At 43.4% G+C, this 12514-nt stretch overlaps 1 long non-coding RNA gene and 1 pseudogene across 1 annotated transcript; both read right to left on the bottom strand.

Annotated features, from left to right (window-relative positions):
• Positions 1 to 983: 983 nt before the first annotated feature.
• Positions 984 to 3810, bottom strand: LOC125117800 (uncharacterized). The gene is made up of 2 exons (XR_007132729.1): positions 3718 to 3810; positions 984 to 2170 (listed from the first exon to the last, which is right to left on the bottom strand). It is a non-coding gene; the product is annotated as an uncharacterized LOC125117800 (long non-coding RNA).
• A 6143-nt stretch (positions 3811 to 9953) lies between these two features.
• LOC125117792 (cyclic GMP-AMP synthase-like) lies at positions 9954 to 10787 on the bottom strand (annotated as a pseudogene).
• Positions 10788 to 12514: the final 1727 nt, after the last annotated feature.

The raw sequence follows: 12514 nt of genomic DNA on the forward strand, positions 1-12514 counted from the left end.
ACTCGGGAAAGATGTTACCAGAATCTGGCTTTTTGCTCATGTAGTCAAAGAATGAAGTCTGTGAACACACAGGCAGCAAGCAAGCAAAGTCTTTATTACAGGAAAGTAAACAGCTCCCAGGACAGCTGGGAGGGGGGAGAAGAGCCCCCACTCTCTATTGTCCTTTAGGGTTTTTTCCCCCTTAAAGATGGGGGGGGGGTACCAACATGGGGTCCAGAAAGATGTGGTTCCTATTGACCTTACTCAATTACCAATATCAGTCCTTGTCCAATAGGAGTCTTAGGGGTTGAAATGTCCCATAAGTCTCATAGCATCTTTCCTCCTTTCTTCCTATAAACTGAGTCACAGGGATTAGGGATTAATGTCCATGTGGGTGTAGGTACACTCCCTATAGTAAACAAGGCCTGTGGGGATGTTACTCCCTGGAGCCCTTAAGCCACAAATGTTAATCAATAGCCATATTGAAGAATGCATCAAAGCCAATGCTCCATGAGTTAGTATTCTGCCTCAATATTAGTACCATTTGTTTCATAAGTGCAAGTCATCAAAATCATGGTTTCCAAGGCATTGAGGGTCTGAGTCTCTGCCCAGGCCACACCCCAGTTCCTCCTCCTGAATCATGGCCACAAGTGAGCAGGCCAGGTAGCAATATTAATATTCAAGAGATAGGGGAGTTCCCCTTGTGGCTCAGGGAGTTATAGACCCAACTAGAATCCAGTAGGATGTGCTGTAGAACCCTGGCCTTGCTTAGTGGGTTAAGGACCCTACAGTGTCCATGAGCTATGGTGTAAGTGGAAGACATACTTGGATCCTGCATTGCTGTGCCTGTGGAATAGGCAGACAGCTGTAGCACCAATTTGGCCTCTAGCTTGGGAATTTCCATATACCCCAGATGGGGCCCTAAAAAGAAAAATTAAAGAAAAATTTCAAGAAATAATAGTGATCCTTAGAGGAAAAAAAAAGAGTACTCCTGACATTTCAGGTGAGATACAAATATTTCATATGCCAATTAATTTTCAATCATAACTTTAACCTAAGTACAAAGATGGGAGAGAATCCCCCTGATATTCAGAGATCATGTGTGAAGCCTCTGTCCTCTGCACAGAGGGAACTGCATGGCTGGAAGTTCCTCAGTGTGGGCACAGGTGGGCACTGCTGAGACAGCTCAGTGGTGGGAGGTGCTCCCTCCTGAGGAGGCCTGTGCATCTGACATGGTGGCTTCTGGCTGCATACAGAAGGCCAGTTCCCAATCCTCAGCCTTCTTCCCACTGGTGAGCCTCTTGAGGCTGCCCCTGAACTGATGGAGCCCTGGCTTGGTGCTATTTGCCTCCTGTGACCCTCCACCAGCACCTCCTTCTCTTCCTCCTGAACTTGGACTTGGCAGGCTACAAGCAGGGCTGCCCAGCCTTGGCACTTCTAGCTGGCTCTGCCCTCAGGCCATGCTCCCTGCAGTATGACTGCCCATCCTGGGTGGAGCTGAGGGCCATCCAGTCCTGGCTTTCCTTGCAAGAGAACTGGGACAAAAGTAGCAAAATGAAGTAGGTTTGTCATGCATGTCACAAAAATGCCAAGGTTATTCCAGCTTCCCTAAGGGCTGCTTGCCAAGGCCCAGGCATGGCAGGTGGTAGGACTTGGTGCTGGACACGTGGTCGCACAGCACCAGCTGACCACTGTCTCACCAGAGGAAGCACTCATCCTCAGACTGCTTCTTCCCCTCACCCTTCCTGAGGAGTCTTCTTGTTTTCTTCTTGGTCTTTTTGCTCTTGTCCTCTGAGGAAAAGGATGCTGAGATCTTTGGCCTGTCCCTGAGGAACCCACTGCCGTGGGAGGCTTTATACTGACAGACTGTGTTCTTATTCCCCAGACAATGGAGTTATAGTGAGAGGTCAGCTCTGTCCCTGCAGGAGTGTCAGACATGGCAAACAGGCCCACGTGGGTGTTACCGTTCATTGTTCATTTGAGGGTCTCACAGTTGAGCTGGCATCTGTGATTCATATATTGGGAATCATTCCCTTTGAAGGGGCTGGCTTTAAGTATAAGTCTTTGTGGATGGTGAACTTGTAGAAGTGTGCATGATGACATTTTCCTGCATGTCCTTGATCCTAGGAGTGGTGATGGAGGAAAAGGCACAGGACCAACAGAGCAAGACCTACACTCATACGACCCATTTCTGAAAAAGATGAAACATTGATTTAATGGGGAAGGATGGTCCATGCTAATCTTTCACTGCCCTAGTGAGTAACACTGACACCTCTTTTACAGGGATGTCTTTAAGTTAACCTTCACAATCAAGATACCATGAAAACCACTTCCTTCCTTGGCATGCTTGGGTACCAGGGAAAAGGGCTCTCATTTCAGACCATTCCTAACTTTTGCTACAAGCCACTGACTGATGGGCAGGCCTTTCTGGGTGCTAGAAGGCCAGCTGCTTTTAAATTCCAAAGCAAGGACTGTATCCACAGATGCTTCTTTAGGTTTGCTAATCAGAAGTCTTAGCAAACTGCAGGGCTACCTCCTCTCTTCCTCTCCACAGTGACACCTGTATCTGTTTATGTCGGGAGCCATAAGGCTGCTCCAGTAAAGAAAGCAAAGCCACAGTCGGCACCTGAATGAGGCTTGTCTGGTCAGCAGAGCTACAGACAAGCTGAAGAAAGAAGAAGGATTGCAGAGCAATCCCTTGAAAGACATCAGCTCCAGGAAAATAAAAATGATATCCCCTAAAAAATATGTTAATCTATTTTTCTGTATTTATCCTTCTTTTTCTATCTTTGATTCACAGCTTTCTTACTGCTAAAGATTTGCCCTGGGTACATAAAACACTTGAACCAAAACAGAGTGAAGTTATTTAAACAATGTAATGGAAAAAGCCTTTGTTTTGGAGTAACAATTTATGGCACCTATTTTGTGAGAGTATACAGGGGAAACTTATGATTTCAGTCCCTTTACTTAAAAAGATATTTGGGGCTGGGAAAAATGTTGTTTGGCCTATAAATTGCTATTTTCTATAATAGATATATTTTTTTTATCAAATAACAGTGTCACCTGTAACTTTTATCCCTTGTGGGGGCATTTGTTAATTTTTGGGTATAATACTCCTTTCTATTGAAATTGGTGGTTTGGAACTTACGTAAATCAGCACAATAGGTTAAATGCTTAGCTTGCTGGCACCAAATAAATCGTGGTTTTAAGAATGTCATGAGCCCAAGGCTTTCATGCGTTTTATTAACTACATAAACCTTTAGTTAAAGAATGTTAGGTATCATAGTTTATTGCTTATTAAAGCTTTGTTCTTAATATTGAATAGAATAGCTACTGTTGTTGACCTTTTAAGGAAAATACGGTGTGAAACTTTAAGTTTGTAATCTTGAAGGAGAATCTAAAGTTGAAAGGAACATGTTTTAACTAACCTTTTTTTTTTGTATCTCAGGTGGAGGGAACAAAAGGGCTTTAAATCAAATGTTAATGTCAAATCTTACACAAAACCTGATTGTGATAGGGTATTAAAAACTGATGCTTTTCATTTAATAAATTGGGTCATCTGCAGCATGCAGCTGAGGAGTTGGCTCCAATTCTTTCCGCGCCATTTGTAGCCCATCCTCCCCTTTGGCACTCCCTGGCTGCTGGGGCTGGACCTTGGCATGTTTAAATATATAAAAAGGAAGAAAGGGCTTATCAAGCCAATTTTCTCTGAAAACACAAGGAAAATAATATACTTACAATTGGAGATCTCTAAGGTGCAAAGTATAAGATGAAAATGAGGGAGTTTCATCATGGCTCAGTGGTAACAAATTGGACTAGCAACCATGAGGATGCAGGTTCGATCTCAATCCTCACTAGTGAGTTAAGGATCTGGAATTTCTGGAAGCTGTGGTGTAGGTTGCAGAAGTGGCTTGGATCTGGCATTGGTTTACCTGTGGTGTAGGCCGGTGGGTGCACCTCCAATTCACCCCCTAGCCTGGGAAGCTCCATATTTAGCGGTGCATTCCTAAAAATAGAAGAAAAAAAAGTGGAAGCCAGCAGGAGGAGAGAGGAGACTTAGACCACAGTGACAGCCTAACCTATAAGGGGAGATCTTCGACTCAGAGGCAATAGCCTCAAGACACAGGGAGCAACCACTGTTCACTGTGCACAACATCCAATATATGGAGACAACCTGGGGGGCATCTGAAGGATGAATTAGTAATGGGATTGTAGCATCTAGAGAATCTGGAGTACTGTTCAGCCTTAACAGGGAAGGAAATCCTGCCTCTTGTGACAACATAGATGAACTTGAAAGTCATTATGCTTTCTACACATTCGCTTTAGCCCATCACAGCAATCTGCAACCTAACCTATACAAAGCCAAATTCTCAATTCACATCCCAAAATATGTTCTTCATCAGTCACAACTGACTTAGATAATGGCAGGATCAGTCCACACAGCTGCTCAACCCTGACACCTGGGAGCCTTCTTTACCTCTGCCCTCCATCAGCACCCACTCAACCCAGAAGCAAGCACTGCTACAGCCTGGATGCATCTGCTTCTCTCCATCCCCAGCACCCACCCCACTCCCATTCAATCACCACCACCTTCAGCTCATTTGCCTTCTTATAATATCATCTCCACAGAAGCCAGAGAACATTTTCTAAAATACAAAGCTGGATCATATCACTCTTCAGTTAAAACCTGGCTTCTCAATGATAGTGGCATAAAATCTGAACTTCTCTCCAGGATCGACAAGTCCTCCCAGAATCTGACCTCTGGCTACTTCTTCGGCTTCATCTCATGTCACTCTTCACCTTGTCCACAGGACTTCTTTTTGCTCCTTGAGCTGATCAACCTCTTTTCTGCCTCAGGCCCTTCTTCAACCACCCACCCAGAAAGGTCACCACTTTTCCCACCTCACTCCCTTCACAGCAAGCACCACAATCTGTGTTTATGTGCTTCAAGCTGCAAGAGGGGATCTCACCAATTTTATTCAATCACCACTCAATTTTATTTAGTGAGTATTTAGTGGAGACCAAAATAGAGCCAATTACTATTTAGGAAGATTACCACAAGATGTAGTAGACTAAAATCAAGAGCAAAGAGTGGTTTCTAGGAGATAGTAATCAACAGTTTGCTAAGAGAGATCAAGAAAGATCAGGAGAGAAGTGGACATTGAGAAGCAAAAGTCAAATATCTTACCTTTGATATTTTTAATTTCTTCCTTAATAATTTTCCTAAACTTGGACAGCATCTTAGCAGCTGATGATATTTCCTTTTGTAAAAACTGTTCCAGAGGATGTCCCTCAGGATTTCTTTTGAACTTCACAAAATAATGAGCACCACTGTTGCAATAATCATCTATCTGAATTTGGGGGACTTCTAGTTTGAACATAAGATCAAATTCATTGGGAGAAGAAATCTAAGAAACAGTAAAAAGAGCACTGAAATATTTGCCTGTGAATATTTCCTGAGGATCTACATTTTATTCCTTAAAATTTCAACTTATAATCCTACTTCAAAAAGCAGGATTCCAGAATTCCCATTGTGGCTCAGCGGTTAACAAACCTGACTAGCATCCACAAGGACAAATGTTCAATCCCTGGACTTGGTCAATGGGTTAAGGATTAGGCATTGCCTTGAGATGTGTAGTTTGCAGATGGGGCTCAGATCCCACCTTGCTATGGTTCTGGCTTAGGCCAGTGGCTACATCCCTGAATTGACCACTAGCCTGGGAACTTCCACATGCCAGGGGTACGGCCCTAAAACCAAAAAAAAAAAAAAAAAAAGAAAGAAAAGCAACATTCCTAACATTTATACTCTCTGGGAATAAGAGGCGTGGTGATGGAAGAATATCATTGATTTCAGTTTATCGATTCTATACTTATTTTTAAAATTTTATTAGCCAAATGTATGATGTTATGCTAGGTTCAGGTGTACAGCAAAGGAAATCAGTTACACACATACATGTGTTCATTCCTTTTCTGGCTCTTTTCCCATATAGGTTATTACACAGTAGTGAGCAGATTTATTTCCCTGTGCTATACAAAAGGCCCTGGTTACTCATCCATTCCATATAGAGTAGAGAGTAGTGTGTATGTGTCAATCCTAACCTGCAATATTAGGCTTCCCTTTATAGGTTCTATTCTCATTTTTAAAAACCACTTTAAAATAACATGTAAGCCTTAAAAACTGAAACAGCTTTTTCCAGAGTTAAGAGGCTGATAAAATTAAAGACATTTAAGGTGCTACCTTTTGTGTCACAAGCTATACACTGAGCCACTCTCCTGTCACTGGTCTCGAAAATGTGCATACTTACCTCCTGGCTACTTAAGCAAGGGCTTTCTCTTTATAGCTGCCAGTCACCCATATGAATATGAGCTCTAAGTTATGCACTAACTACCCTAGTGTCTTTGAACGACAGCATTTTAAGAGCTTCAAAGAATCTTCTTGATCACCACAATAATTACAGCCATTATAATAAATGGTTATTTTTCCTATATAAAAAATGCATAAGGAGTTCCCTAGTGGCTCAGCAGGTTAAGAATCCAGCATTGTTACTGCTGGGGCTCTGGTTACTACTGTGGGATGGGTTCGACCCCTGTCCCAGGTACTTTCACATGCCACAGGTGCAGACAAAAAAAAATTGACAAGTCTTTCACTCATTAGGGGTATGTTTCACATAGAGCTCTTAGACTGTACTACTCAACATGGCACCTGGTAGTCCACTGTCTTTTGATTGTGGATGTAGCTATTCCAAACTGAGACATACCATGCTGTATACTCAACTGTGTCCTCTCAAAATTCCTATCATATACTGGGGCCCTAAGACCAAGTGTGGCTATACTTCGAGACAGGATTTTAAGGAAGTGAGGAAGGGTAAATGAGATCATGAGGGTAGGTCCTAGCTGGTAGCATTGGTGTATTTTCGAGACTGATCACTTTCTCTGCACACACACACCGAGGAGCACAGTGAGGACACAGGAAGAAGGTGGCTGTCTGCAAACCAAGATGAGTGCCCTCACCAGAACCTAGCCATCTGGCACCCTAATCAGGCTCTGCCAGCCTCCAGAACTGTGAGAAAATAAAATGCTGTTCATGCATCTCAGTCTATGATATTTTACTATGAGAGCCCAAGCTGCCTAGGACATACTATGAGGGCAAAACACTTGCAGTGCTTTCAGCAGAAATGAAGCAAAAGCTTCAGAAAAGTCCACTCTTCCATAAAAGTAAAAAGAACATTGGAAGATATGGTCAAATATAACGTTTCAGATCTTTATTTCTCTATCTCTCTCTCTTTTTTTTTTTTTTTTTTGGTTTTTAAGTCCGGCCCACGGCATATGAAGTTTCCCAGGGTAGGGGTCAAATCAGAGCTGTAGCCATTAGCCTACACCACAGCCACAGCAACACAGGATCTGAATCTCATCTGCAACCTACACCACAGCTCACAGTGATGCCAGATCCCTAACCTATGGAGAAAGGCCAGGGATCAAACCTGCGTCCTCATGGATACTAGTCAGATTTGGTTCTGATGAGCTACGATGGGAACTCCCAGATCTTTCTAAATTAACCAAAGGCTTGCAAGAATCCAAGAAGCATTTGTTTAAAGAAAATAGCTAAATACAAGAACAGTAAGCTTTGTGGGCACTCTAAATCCTCCTATTCCTGGGAGTTCCCATTATGGCTCAACGGATCATGAACTCAACTAGTATCCATGAGGATTCGGAGCAGATTATGAACGAGACTAGTTTCTATGAGGATGCGGGTTTGATTCCTGGCCTCAGTTGGTTAAGGAGACGACAGTCATGAGCTGTGGTGTAGGTCACAGATTCGGCTTGGATCTGGCATTGCTGTGACTTTGGTGTAGGCTGGCAGCTAGAGCTCTGATTCTACCCCTAGCCTAGGAACTTCCACATGCCATGAGCACAGCCATAAAATTAATAAATAAAATTAAAAAATTAAACTGCCCCTTTTTCATATCCAGCAGAATTCCCACTCCTAATTAGAAACCCTCCATCAAGAGTAGCCACTGTTTTGACTTCTAACACCATAGGTCAGGTTTGCCTGACTGGGAAAATCATATACACTGAATCAAATACTAGGTTCTCCGTATATCTGATTTCTTGCATTCAATATTGTTTGTAGGATTCATCCATATCATTATTTCTATTGGTAGTGTATTCTTTTTCATCTTGTGTAATATTCCTCTGAATTAATGGAATATACAAAAATAGATTATATTTGTTCTGTTGTTGAGTATTTGGGTTGTTTCCAGTTTTCAACCACTACAAATAATTCTGAGTTGAACTATTACAAAGCTGTTCTGATTACTCTTATATACATCTCCTGGTGACCATGAGCACACATTTCTAATGGACAAACACCCAAGAGTAGGACTGGTGGACCATAGGACAAGCACACCTTTAACTTTAGTACCAACTCATCCTCCCATCATCCATGTAGTTTCAGTTGCTCCACATTGTCTCCAAACATAGAACTGTCAAGTCTTTTTAAAATTTTGGCTCAAAGAGCAACAATCAGTCCATGTGCACAAGGGGAAGAGTGACATGAAATGAAGTTGAAGAAATTAGTCAGAGGCCAAATTCAGGAAGGAGTTGTAGGTCTGAGAAAGGGAGTTCAGATTTTATGCCATGTTCACTGAGAAGCCATGTTCTAAGGAGAGAGTAATGACTGGCTTTGTTTTTTTAAAAATTTACTCTGGCTTCTGTGGTAAAGCTACTGTAAAAAATCAAATAAGGAGATTGGAAGGGCAATAGTTCAGGTGAAATATGGTGGTGGCTTAGGTGGGGGTGGGGGTGGGGTGCTGGGGATGGACGAAAAGAACATTATGGTTGGGCAAATTCACAAGGACTTTCTATAAGAAAACTTCCAGATTTTCACCTAGAATGTGATCATATTACAATAAAACACATGAATGGAAATGGGTCAATATGAATCCAAGTAAAATAATTACTGAGAAGTGTCTTCTCACCAATTATAAAGTTTGGAATCCAATTCTGAAATACAAGTGTAAGCACAGCAGAAGAAAATACACCAAAATAACCTTGAATAAATAAACAGGATTACTGTTCTTCTGTATGCTTTTCTGAATACCAGAGACATCAACATGGAGCAAGGGCAAAGACTGGAGACGCTGAGGAAGGAGGTAAGGAGGGGTGGTTCTGTTGGGCTGCAGGAGCCTGCTGGAGGAAAGGCAAAGGAAACAACAATGATCAAGTATGCCTTTCATAATCAGTTTTTTAAATCAATACATATTTTAGATAAAACAAATTTCATTTTGACATCAGCATGATTTTAAAAAGAGTAGTTCTGGGAGTTCCTGTTGTGTGTGGCTCAGCTGTAATGAACCTGACTAGGACCTATGAGGATGCAGGTTCCACCCTTAATCTTGCTCAGTGGGTTAAGGATCCAGCATTGCCCTGAGTTGTGATGTAGCTCAGAAACAGGAGTTGCTGTGACCGTGTGCAGCTCCTATTTGACACCTAGCCCCAAAACTTCCATATACTGCAAGTGCATCCCTAAAAAAGCAAAGCAAAACAAAACAAACAAACAAACCTGCTTCTAATTGGACACTGTTCTCTTCTTCTAACTGGTAACTTTCTCCTTTGGACCCTTCTTACAATAGAACTGATTGATACTTAGGTAATATGCTCAAGACATACAGTTGAATGTTTTGGTTACTTAGATTTCAAGATGTTTTAAGAGTCTCATGCTCTACCGACTGAGCTAGCTGGGCGGTCTCAAGATGTTTTAGATGGAATTATGTTAGTGGTCTTCAGTGCTAAAAGACTTTAAGATCCAAAGACCAACACCACATGGTCTTCCTACAATAAACAAACATCACTGAGTCCACACCAATAAAACGAGCAGCTGTACAGGGTTCAAAGTTTCCTAAAACATTCTGTGACAAGGGGGCTTACAATCTAGATGGGAAGCCAAAACAAAACAGCATTGTTTGTTTTTTAATTTACTTTAAGTAATAGATAGTTGGTATACAATGTTGTGCTAATTTAAAAAACAGCATTTTAATTAGAGCTGTTGTCACAAGCCACAAAAGAACAAATCTGAGTTACTTCCCCAGTCCCCTTGGGAGGTTGGGTGTTTGTTAGGGAAACGCAGTAGTGTAGGACAGCTAACCTTCAAGCACACAGAGTAGGTCTCAGTGCACAGCAGTGCGACGCCTTGGAACTCTGGCTCCTGGCCCTGAAGCCTCCGCAGCGGGTGGTCCAAGACTCTGTTCACTACCTCCACAGTTTCTGAAATTTCCTGGCCACTCAACCTCACCTTCTCCAGCACCATCTGGAGCTTGAAGGTGCCTGGTGCTGCGACCTCCTTGGGCCCGGGCTGGGGTCTCCGTTTCGAAGCGGAGCCCGGGTCCCCCTCGCGTGGAGATTCAGCCCAGGGACGGGGAGTCCTCAGGGCCGCAGGAAGCTCTACCCCTTAGGTCGGAGCCGCTGGGCCCTCCGACTGGTCCTCGGTGCCGGTTGTCCGCGCGCATACATGCAGCTTCTCCTCGGGGTCCGGGCCGCTCTTCTCTATGGGATCCAGATGCCCTGGAGGGGTTGCCCCTCTGAGCCCCTGGCCGGGCAGCCTCGGGCACCGCCGAGGACTCCCTGGGCTCAGTACCAGAGCCATTCACTCTCGGCGCTGAGGCCCTGGGGCCAGCGGCTCCCACCTCCAAAGCTGTCCGCAGGGACTTTCCGCGGTGGACAGCCGTGGTTGGCTCTCTCTGCGCCCTGAGGGAGACCGGTTTCTGGGAAGGCCGCTGTGGGAGGAACCAGCAGACACCTGCAGGAAATGAAATTTAAAACTCCGAAGCTAACACAGCATCAGTAGCCCACTCAGAGAAAGTGTGTGCAAAGCCTAGGATCCGGGAGCCACGCCCCTTCGAGGGGCCGGCCCACGCGCTCGGGCCCCGCCCACTTTCTCTCCTGCAGGGTGTTTGCTGCAGCAGCTGGGACCACGCAAAGCCCAACCTGCCCAGACTGCCTTGGGAGCTTGGAAAAGGAGCCGCCTGTTGCCTATAAATTTTCTGGAAAACTGTAAACCTTCTCGGATATTGAAATTGCCAGAAAAACTTTTCCAGTGTAAGTTTAAATGAAGGTTTTTTTTTTGTTTTTTTTTTGTTTTTTTTAATTAATGGTACCTATCAACTGTTCGGTTATTACCAAATGGAATGAGATGTCGATTGCCTGTAATTGGAATATTTCTTATTATTTGACTTTTTAAAAGAATGTACAAACTTGGAGTTCCCCTCATGGCTCTGTGGTAATGATCCCGAAGAGCATCCTTGAGGATGAGGGTTCAATCCCTGGCCTTGCTCAGTGGGTTCAGGATCCAGCAGTTGCTGTGGTGTAGATAGTAAACCCAGCTTGCATCCTCTGGTGTAGGCAGGTAGCTGTAGCTCGGATTGGACCCCCTAGCCTGGGAACTTCCATGTGCTCAGGGTGCGACAGTAAAAAGAGTAAAATAAAATAAAATAAAATAATCAACAATCTTAAACCGTGGCTGGGTTTTTTCAGTGTTTGTTTTTGGCCCACATCCACCACATAGGGAAGTTCCCGGGCTAGGGGTTGAATTGGAGCTGCTGCAGACCTACACCACAGCCATAGGAATGCTAGACACTGTGGTGTCTGCAACCTACCCCACAGCTTGTAGCAGTGCTAGATCCTTAACCCACTGAGTGAAGCTGGGGATCTAAGCGCTTCCTCATAGATCCTATGTTGGGTTCTTAACCTGCTGTGCCACAAGGTGAACTCCTTAATTTTTAAAAAAAATTTTTTTAAAATTTTCGGCCATGGCTGTGGCCTGTGTAAGTTCCCTGGAAACTGAGCCACAGCAGTGACTATGCCAAATCCTTATCCATTAGACCACAAGTGAAATTCTCAAATGTAAAGTTCTTTTTTTTAAATTTGCATAATGATTTTTATTATTTTATAACCGGATTACAGTGTTCCATCAATTTTCTACTGTACAGCGTGGTGACCCCAGTTACACATATATGTATACATTCTTTGTTCTCCCATTATCATACTCCATCATAAGTGACTAGACATAATTCCCAGTGTTACACAGCAAGATCTCATTGCTAATCCATTCCAAAGGCAATAGTCTGCATCTAATAATCCCAAGCTCCCAATCCACCCTACTCCCTCCCCCTCCCCATAGGCAATAAAAAGTCTGTTCTCCAAGTCCATGATTTTCTTTTCTGTGGAAAGTTTCCTTTGTGCTGTATTTTAGCTTCCAGATATGTGATATCATACGGTATTTGTCTTTCTCTTTCTGACTTACTTCACTCAGGATGAGAGTCTCTGGTTCCATCCATGTTGCTGCAAATGGCATTATTTCATTCTCTTTTGCAGCTGAGTAGTAGTCCATTGTGTATATATACCACATCTTCCTAATCCAATCACCTGTCATGGACATTTGCATTGTTTCCAGGTCTTGGCTATTGTGAATAGTGCTGCAATGAACATGAAGGTGCATGTGTCTTTTTTAAGGAAAGTTTTGTCTGGGTATATGCCCAAA

Source organism: Phacochoerus africanus, chromosome 2 (genome assembly GCF_016906955.1).
Source record: "Phacochoerus africanus isolate WHEZ1 chromosome 2, ROS_Pafr_v1, whole genome shotgun sequence".
Taxonomy (NCBI): domain Eukaryota; kingdom Metazoa; phylum Chordata; class Mammalia; order Artiodactyla; family Suidae; genus Phacochoerus; species Phacochoerus africanus.